At 40.9% G+C, this 10,000-nt stretch overlaps 1 pseudogene; it reads left to right on the top strand.

The window, feature by feature from the left end:
• The window catches only part of LOC143136725 (protein kinase C-binding protein NELL2a-like), a 78,460-nt pseudogene that overhangs the window by 33,664 nt on the left and 34,796 nt on the right, over nt 1–10,000 (top strand).

The raw sequence follows: 10,000 nt of genomic DNA, 5'->3' as shown, positions 1-10,000 counted from the left end.
CACACAACATCCCACAATAGCAAACACAATATTCCAAACCTTAGATACAGTATAAAAACCTCTGCTTCTGCTCTGCTTCTGCTACCAAATGGTTTTATCCCAGGTACATCGCCTTGGATAATATCAGATGCGATGTTGATGAAAACATGTGGCCTAACTCTGAAGATCGCAGAGATTAGATACAGTAATTGTGTGCTTTTTTTAGTTCCCCCCCTTTTTATCTGGGCTTTTTGCTGTTGTTTTTTGTTCAGAATGCTATTGTGTGTTTCATGGATATTTTGTTCACTGTAAGCAATACTGTAAAACTTTTCCTGTTCTATCATACTGTAAACAGTATTTCTACTGTACCTCCTGTTGTAAACAGTAAAGGGAAAACAACTGATTTGATTTTACTGGAATGCTTTTGAATGTGAACATTGCATGTGGACATACAGTTCGCAACCAAGAAATTTAGTGTAAAAACGGTGGATAGCATGTTTTGCATGCAAATACCTGTAAGACATAAAAGTCTATGCAGTTTTTGTAATGTCAACAATAGCCAGTATTTTGAAACCTGGTGTACTTTGATTGACTGCATGTACCTTGTGAAGGGAAAACAAGTGTTATTCTTTGACAGAATAATTTAATTTTGAGTCAGATTTCCAGTGTTTTGGTAAAGTTAGTGTGTGCAGAGAAAGATGTGTTCTGTTTTGAAATGAAGAGTTAGTATATATTTAACAAAATGTGTTTTTGAGAAGAAAATTATCCATTTGGCCAATTGTGTTTTGTAGGTGTGAATCTGTGTTAAGAGTTTAGAAAAAATATCTGAAGTATGGGTAAGCGCTTGTTAGCGATTGAAAAAAACTGTAATGCGAGCATGAGATTCAGAGAGAAAATGACAAGTGAGAATGACAGGCAAAGCATAGTGGCCTCTCTATGTTATTTTCCAACGGTGGGTTAAATGAAAGACTTGATGAGGTGAGTTTAACAAGTGTTCACTCGCAAATTAGCGTTCCCCCAGCTTTTTGCGAAACTAAAAATATTCCACTGAGTGCGATTGTAAATTCACCTAGACTTAATAGTTTGATGTTGTGTTGGAAAGTTATTACTTGTTCACCAATTGTTTAAGTTAGCATATTTCCAATGTGTCGCTGATGGTTAAAGTGGATAAAACTAAAAGCCGCTAATGGAGCACGGCCCTTTCTAAGGCAAAATGCAGCCATTAACAACGAGTCTGAAAGTGGACCTAGGTTAAATATTTTGAGCTGCTCATTGATTAGTGTTCAATTTGTTTTTTCTTTGGAGCATATAGATCCTTCTTCTTGATTATTAGTGTGAAAACAAGCGAGAACAAATAATAGGCTTCCAGACGGAGATCGCGCACCTCACTGTAGTTGGGATAATGTAGGCCTAACCATTGCAACCTCACAGATGGAAGAAAGACATTGCGATCTGAAAGAAACTGAGTGCATGTGCAAGTGAAATTATTTAAAACCAATCAGTAATTTGCATTATTCATCAGGTAATATTTGAACATTGAATGTATTTTTGTTTTACGAAAAAACAAAACATGTAGGCTTTTGTGAGTAAAGGGATAGACTGCACACCAACAACAGCACATGTCCATAAGCCTCTATCTACTGTAGCCTATATCCAGGGGAATTAAATACGTTGGCATAACATGGGCATAGATGTATAGCCTGGCCTCCGCCTGCTTACGTACTTCCGCTCATTTACATTTCCCTATAGTACTCCGTCTGGAATAACTCTTGTTCACTTCATTTACTTCGGCAACTTGTCTCCGAACCAACCAGGGAACAGAGGGTGTTCCTGAGCGAGATTACGTTTAAGTTGCAAGCCTATCGTTATCGTTGTTTCCCCCGTGGTTAACATACGTCATTACCAAACGTTAGTGATTGAACTCCAATGATTTCAAACTTCAGACAAGCGTCTACCAACCAGGAAATAAACGTTTGCCAATCGATCTAGGCCAGACTCTCTGCTAAGTCAGAAAGTCTGGTATCCAGGCTAATTGATGTATTTCTTAACAAAATAAATCTTTAATAATAATGGATTGAAAAGAGGTAATAATACCAGACATAATTGAATAGAGGCCACATATAAGAAAATGGACAAATTATTCACATCAGTCCCTATCAACACAAGTGTTTTTCATAGGTCAGGATTATTAGTGTAGATTATTAATTGTCAACATTATAGAGCTACTGTAAAAGATTCAGTTTGCACTTTCAGGAACACATTGCATCACATTTAGATAGATTTTCAACATCGCTATCCAAAATGTGTCTTGCGAGTATGGCTATGTCTGATTTTGGCTGCATGCAGGAAGGCCAACGTGAGCATTTTTTTTTCTCGGCTCGAGGTGCTACTCAAAAACAATCTTCAAGGTTGGCAGGTCTGTTACTGGAACAGCTTGGTATGAGTCATTAGGTTGCAGAATAATATTTGAGAAATGAATCGTGGGGAAACATTAAGATCACTACAAATTGTATCTTTATTGATGGTTTATCCTTGTCCTTGTCAATCATTCACACAGTCAGCCGTCTGCTGCTGTGTCTGGCCCCCTGAAACCTCCTCCTGGGGACGGAACCTTTGTGGTTCTCTCTGGCACTCCAGAAATTGGCTTCCTGTTCAGCCTCCTCCTTCCTGTCTCCAACCTCTGGCCTCAAGACTCTCCTTTTCTCCTTTGTCTTTCAGTCCTTCTGAAGCTAAACATAATGGGGGAACAATTTATTAAAATTCAATGCTGAACCATTTTGATGTTTTAAATGTGAGCATACTTTTTACGTAGCCCACTTATTGCTCTGAGCTCAAGTTGGTTCTGGTGATGCAAGGCTACTTTTTACACTCAGTAAGAGCAGATGTCTTCTACTCACCCAGAGTCGAGTCCACTTTATCTAGGAGACTGTCGATCACAGCTTTCACATCGTCATCCCTCTGTTCATTTTTCTCAGAGTCTTCCAACTCTTTGTCCAAGAATGCATCGAGGTCATGAAGAACATTTAGGACATCTTCTGGGATCTCCATGGGCAGAGTTAGTCCTTCTGCCCTCTCCCTAGCCCTCATGTCCAGGCCAGTTCTGCCATCCTCGACCTGCTTCAACTCCTTTATTAGGAGCTTTTGGAGTTCCTTTTTGGTCTTTTTGTTTTTATTTTTATTTTCATCCATGTCTTGTCCATGGCCATCAATGTTAACCCCCAAAGCCTCCAGCTCTCGCTTTAGTTCCTCCAGTCTGTATTTTTTCACACGCTTCTTAATGGCTCTATCTGAACTGTGCTCATCCTGCCGTGCTGCTAGGCAGCAGGCTAAGAACCAGCAGAACCACATTCAAATCAGGTCACCAGAAATCAAAGTCTCGAAAATCAATTTATCAACAAATCTGAAATCACAACTTCTACACAAACTAAAAAAAGAGTGAACAAAAGTTCCAGTTTACCCTGTGCTATGTGTGTCTATGACATTCTGATGTTGCCTAGCCACCTTTGTGATCCTAAACGGAATGGTATGATACAAGACTATTGTTACGAGTTAAATGCATCATTCAATGGAATCTTTGTGAAAGGTGGTAAATAATAACAAAAAAGTTATTATTTTCAGTTACACGCTCAGCTTAAATTTAGATTTTTGACATTAATGAATGAGTCAACTATCCAAAATATATTTATATGTTGCGCTGATATTTGGCCACACACATCTACACCAAGATGAGCTGAAAAAGTTGTACTCATAATATCTGTTCTGGGTTTGGCAGGTCTGGACTAGTGGACAGTGTTTGACAGCGCGTGTGAGCCCATGCCAAGTAGCTTACTTTAAAGCAATATCACAAGCTCTTGTCAAAATCTCGCAGTAACTACACACAAGCAAAAGGCTATGAAACAACACCAACAGTATACTTTACACAATAACCTTGCTAATGTGCTAACTGGCATCTATTTGAAATGTTATCAGCAAAGTTGAAATGTGAAAACTTATCAATAATAAAAAAAATAAATTGTCTGATCAATAAAAAAATTGATGCTTTAGACCATTTTATTGTGAATACAAAGTACCGTATTTTCCGGACTATAAGTCGCACTTCTTTTCATAGTTTGGCTGGTCCTGCGACTTATAGTCAGGTGCGACTTATATATGAAAAAAATTATATAATTGAACATGTTTTTAAATGTTAATTTATATTAACTGACATGAACCCTACATGAAACATTATTGTCTACAGCCTTGAGAGAGCGCTCTCAAATGCAGAAGTCGTGAAACACACGTGCATACTTAAATCCTCAAATTACTGCCGGGATTCTATTTATAGCTGGGCCTCAGATTCGGACAAATAAAAGCCAGTATAATTTTGTTTCAATTTAACTCATAAAATAGCTCTTCTTAATAATTTATATTGTTGGTTGGTTTAATATTGTTGCCAACAAAGTCATTGTCCTACACCATGAGTCTCCAACACATTGCTCTCAAGCTACCAGTAGCACGCAGCCCATGCAGGTTAACCTACATTTAAACACAATTGTTGCTGCCAGGCATCAACCTACGAATTTTATAAAAAGTAAATCATGCATAATTTAAAGAAATAACTACATTTAGGCTATCTTAGACCTCTTTGGCTATACGGAATAAGGTTTCCCTTGCAGCACAGCACACGTTCCATGAATGAATGAATGAATGAAAGCGGATGCCTTATCTCACAATAAGCGGATGGACATCCCGACACTCTTTTATACATGAAACTTAATAGTGACCCAATGCCATTGATAGCCTACCGGTATGCTGCTCCAAACGAAAAGTATAGGCCTATGTCTCACAGTAAAACGCAAGAAATGAAGGCCTATAGCTGACTCGAAGGCTACAAGCCATGGTCCAAATAAAGGTGCTGTGCTTTGCCCAGCCATAAATTCAGGATTCACGATAGTCTGTCCCCTAAACATTCCTCACCCGTTATCTGGACATGCATGAAAACATTTGAAAACAAAACTCACTGCCATGTAATATTTGATCGCTGTTTTGCTACTAATTATCTTTCACGTGAATACGCACAGAAAGTGAAAGTAGGCCTATGCGCTCCGTGTCTGTAGCTGTCTGTTCACGTCCGCAATCGATTATAACGTTCCTCAAATGGAGAACACATCCATGTTCTCTCGCGTTATATTATAGGCTGTCATGCTTCTGTGTTTGCGGTTCCTGATTGCTAAACGTTTGTTTTCCTTTCCTGTCGATAGCGGTTGATGTAGAAGCACGTAATAGGCTATAATAATTTGACTTTAGCGGTGACAAATCCTGCTGAGAGAGAGAGAGAGCAAAGAGAGAGAGGCACCCCCAAAGTGGTCCTGCGCGCGCGTGTGTGTGTCTCTGCATGGGGTTCAATTGAAGTCAGAGTTGGTCCGCTTTCAGGCCGCTCCATTATTAGATTAACGTCAGACAGCGCTGTAAAATGTGTGGGAATTTCTCGCATTATAATGGCTAGCGTTGCGGGACTTTTATTAGTATGCTCAATACTTAGTAATAATTTATGCGCAATCCCGCGCTGAAATTTAGGCCCTGGTTTTAAACGCGCATCTTTTTTTCTCTCGCTCTCTCGGCGAACATTTGTTCTGCTGCCAGCTTGTGCCAATACGCTATATCGTCCAAAATGCTTAATTGCATTGCATTCTCCACATTTTTAGCTAAAATTTCATGTACCACATCAGCATTTTTGTTCAGTGAATCTTTTGTAAATTGCTTTACAATAGCGTCGGGGACTTGGCAGCCTTCGGCTTGCCTCTTGCCACTATTCACTCCTTCGTCTTCAAGATTCCCTGTAGAATTCTCAATATTTTTGGCCTCAATGTGTTCAGTTACATAGTCTGTCTGTTCTTAGTCTTGGATTTTGTGAAATAAATTTCTAAATATCACCTGCTTGCTGCAGCTTCGGTCTGCACGTCCTTTTAAAACCGCATATTTTTCTCTCTCGAGCATTTAATCTGCTGCCGGCTTGTCTCTCCACATCGTCCAAAATGCTTGATTGCATTGCATTCTCCACATTTTTAGCTAAATTTTCATGTACCATATAAGCATTTTTGTTCAGTGAATCTTTTGTAAATTGCTTTACAATTACCGTCGGGCCTATATGCCTACCTCAGCTTCGGTCACGTCCTTTTAAACCCGTCTTTTTCTCTATCGTGAGCATTTAATCTGCTGCCAGCTTGTGACTCCACATCGCCCAAAATGCTTGATTGCATTGCATTCTCCACATTTTGAGCAAAATTTTCATGTATTATATCAGCATTTTTGTTCAGTGAATCTTTTGTAAATTGCTTTACAATTACCGTCGGGCCTATATGCCTATTGCCTGGCTTGCCTCAGCTTCGGTCATGTCCTTTTAAAACAGTCTTTTTCTCTATCGTGAGCATTTAATCTGCTGCCAGCTTGTGACTCCACATCGCCCAAAATGCTTGATTGCATTGCATTCTCCACATTTTTAGCAAAATTTTCATGTATCATATCAGCATTTTTGTTCAGTGAATCTTTTGTAAATTGCTTTACAATTACCGTCGGGCCTGGCCTATCGCCTGGCTTGCTTCAGTCAAGTCTAAAACTGCATCTTTTTCTCTCTTGTGAGCATTTAATCTGCTGCCAGCCTGTGACTCCACATCGCCCAAAATGCTTGATTGCATTGTATTCTCCACATTTTAGATACATTTTGGTGTACCACATGGTATTTTCTTTCAGTGAATCTTTTGCTTGCAATGACCTTCGTCTTCATTAACATTAATCTTTTTGGCCTCAATAATCCAGTTACATATTCTCTGTTTTTGGTTTTGGATTTTGTGAAATACATTTCTAAATAAATGCGACTTATAGTCCGGTGCGACTTATATATGTTTTTTTCCTGTTCATGACGCATTTTTTGACTAATGCGACTTATACTCAGGATCGACTTATAGTCCGGAAAATACGGTACACCGTTTTGGCACCGGCACCGGTATCGATTTAGCATCAATATCGGATAAAACCCAAACGATACCCAACCCTATTGCCCACAAATACTGTATGCACACACACACGGGATAAATGTTTATCCTGAGTATGGTTTTCACCATAGTTGAGCCCTCATATAAATGTAACAAATCTTAACATTTTTGGGAGGAACCTTTGAACAGACAGACAGGCAAGCAGGCAGACAGACATATAAACAGGCAGGTATGCAGACAGACAGGCAGACAGATAGACAGGCAAGCTGTAGTTCTGGAACAGGGATACATCCCTCAGTAGTTTCTCTCCCCATCTCTGTCCCTCTCCGGTTCTTCTTTCCATCTCTCCGTTTAAATATTTTATTTTTTGTGTACTTTGTTTACCGTCTCACTTTTTGTGAAGGTAAACACACACAAACACAAACACACACACACACACACACACACACACACACACACACACACACACACACACACATTCATGCACACACACACCTGTGAGCTCTCTGAAAAGGAAAACGAGCCTCGTATTGAAGGTCATCCTTTTTTCTGCATCCATCTCCATCTCTGTCCTCCAGCTCTTGCTGCTCTTAGTGTTTGCACGTGTACTCAACACATCCATAACGTCCCTTTGCACTCGGCCTCCTCCACACACACACGCGCGCATGCACGCGCACACACACACACACACACACACACACACACACACACTCAAGGACGATTCACCCAACAAAGACACTCAATCAATTTGGCTAGGCATGCAGGCATACCACCGTCATAAAAAGTGATTTAGTCTCCGTCCTCCGTAGCCCTCCATGTGGGCTTCCATTGACTGAGGGTTTTGTTGATCTGCAAAACTACCACCTCTCTCTCACACACACACACACACACATTCACACACACTCATAAATGCACACACAAACACACACTCGCACACACACAAACACAGACACACACACACACACTCACACACACATAAAGGCAAACACACACACACACACACTCAAACACACACACCCTCAAACACACACACCCACACACACACACACACACACACACACACACACACATAAAGGCAAACACACACACACACACACACACACACACACACACACACACACACACACTCAATGACACACATACATACTGTACACACATCTAAACACCCCCCTCCTACCTGTGTTAATAGCTCGGAGACGGAGGTTGGCAGCGGGAGGGTTCTGTAGCGGAGCTCCACTGCATTAGCACGCAGTGCGGTTGCACTGACTGCCCTGATGAATGTCAAACGACCTTCAAACTAATGAAAAGAACCAGGAGAGAGCCGGCGTGCTGTTTTTAATGTCCGCTCAGCGGGAGGTCAGACCCTCTGTGTTTAAGTGGGAAGAAAGTAGATGGGGAGCTAGAGTCACGGAATACAGAGTTATGGGTGTTATGATGGAATACAGAGTTATGGGTGTTATAATAGCTTAGGAGTTGTGGGAGGTGTGGAACTGGAATTATATATTCTCTTCTCTTCTCTTCTCTTCTCTTCTCTTCTCTTCTCTTCTCTTCTCTTCTCTTCTCTTCTCTCTTTTCTTCTCTTCTCTTCTCTTCTCTCAACCAACCCATCTTTTCAAATCCATTTAGCCTTGTCCTTGCCTTAATTGATTGCAATATAATAGTAGAGGAGCTTTGGAGGTTTGGGAGGTGTTGAACTAGAATGTGAATATTTTATTTTATTTTCTCTTTTCTTCTCTTCTCTTCTCTTCTCTTCTCTTCTCTTCTCTTCTCTTCTCTCTTTTCTTCTCTTCTCTTCTCTTCTCTCAACCAACCCATCTTTTCAAATCCATTTAGCCTTGTCCTTGCCTTAATTGATTGCTACTTGAATATCAAGTCAAGTACTCTGGCCAATGCAAACCACAGTGCCTTTCATTGCCAGGTGCAGTTTTCCGAGGCTTTCATTCCCTCCAACCTCATCTCATCTCTTCTTTCTCACCTTATTCCACTGACTCTCCTCTCTCCTCTTCTCTTTTCTCTTCACCTCCCCACTCCTCTCCTCCCCCACACACCCCTCCTTCCCTCTCCTGCCCCCCCTCTTCACTTATCCTCTCTCCTCCTCTTCTCTCTCCTCTCCTCTTTTCTCCTCTCCTCCTCTCTTCTCTGTTTCTCGCCTCTCCTCTCCTTTCCCCTCTCCTCTTCTCATTTCTCCTCTCCCCTCTCTCCTTCTCTCCTCTCCTCTCCTGTCCTCCCTTACTCCCTCCTTACCTCTCCTCTCTTCTCCGCTCCTCAGAGTAATGTGATAAACAGCCCTTATCGCTCGTACTAATTAGACAACAGAACCAAAAACACTGATTACATCTCCTGCAACATGTGTTTTTGGTAATTAAGTATTTGTCTAATCACCTGTGCCAGATAACGAGCGCTTTCCCACCTAGAGGCACTGGAGGATGCTCACATGGAGAAGTGCAGCGCAGGCAGAGGCCGAGAAGGAAATGAATGTGCAAAACCAATTGTGCGAATGCAGAATTAATATATTCTATGCAAACAAAAATGGACATAGTCATCACTATGTCAACTATCAAAGCAGCGATTCCGAAGTGAATTTGAGTTTGAGTTGTAGTCATTCATTTAATTGATTTATAACAGTGTAGCTAATAAAGCTATCCCATATGGCATTTACATATCAATTGTGTTAGAACTCGCCATGCAATTAGAGGGGTTCCATTAAAGTGGCTTTATAGGCCACCATTTTAAATTCATATCATTTGAATTCAAGTCCTCTGAGACTTTGAGAGCACTCAGCCTATTCAGCTATAACAATTTAATTATTTCTGTACACAGACATTATATACTACTTTAATTACTGCCTGCATATACCGAAGCTGAGCAGCTACCACAGGGACCTATAGGTGGCTGTAAGGGGTGTTGGCAGTCAGTGGACTGTGTGTGTTTGTGCGTGTGTGATGGAGAGACAGGAAGGCTGTGATCTCCACATCTCCAGCGTCTGTGTCCCGTGCACGCAGCACTTTTGGGTCAATTACACAAATTTGCACGGAGGAGCATACCACTTA

This window comes from Alosa pseudoharengus, unplaced genomic scaffold, assembly GCF_046254945.1.
Source record: "Alosa pseudoharengus isolate Yale_2024_CS ecotype anadromous, Long Island Sound unplaced genomic scaffold, YU_APseudo_1.1 YU_APseudo_1.1_scf_20, whole genome shotgun sequence".
In the NCBI taxonomy this organism is placed as follows: Eukaryota; Metazoa; Chordata; class Actinopteri; order Clupeiformes; family Clupeidae; genus Alosa; species Alosa pseudoharengus.
This window is presented reverse-complemented; position numbering and strand designations above follow the sequence as displayed.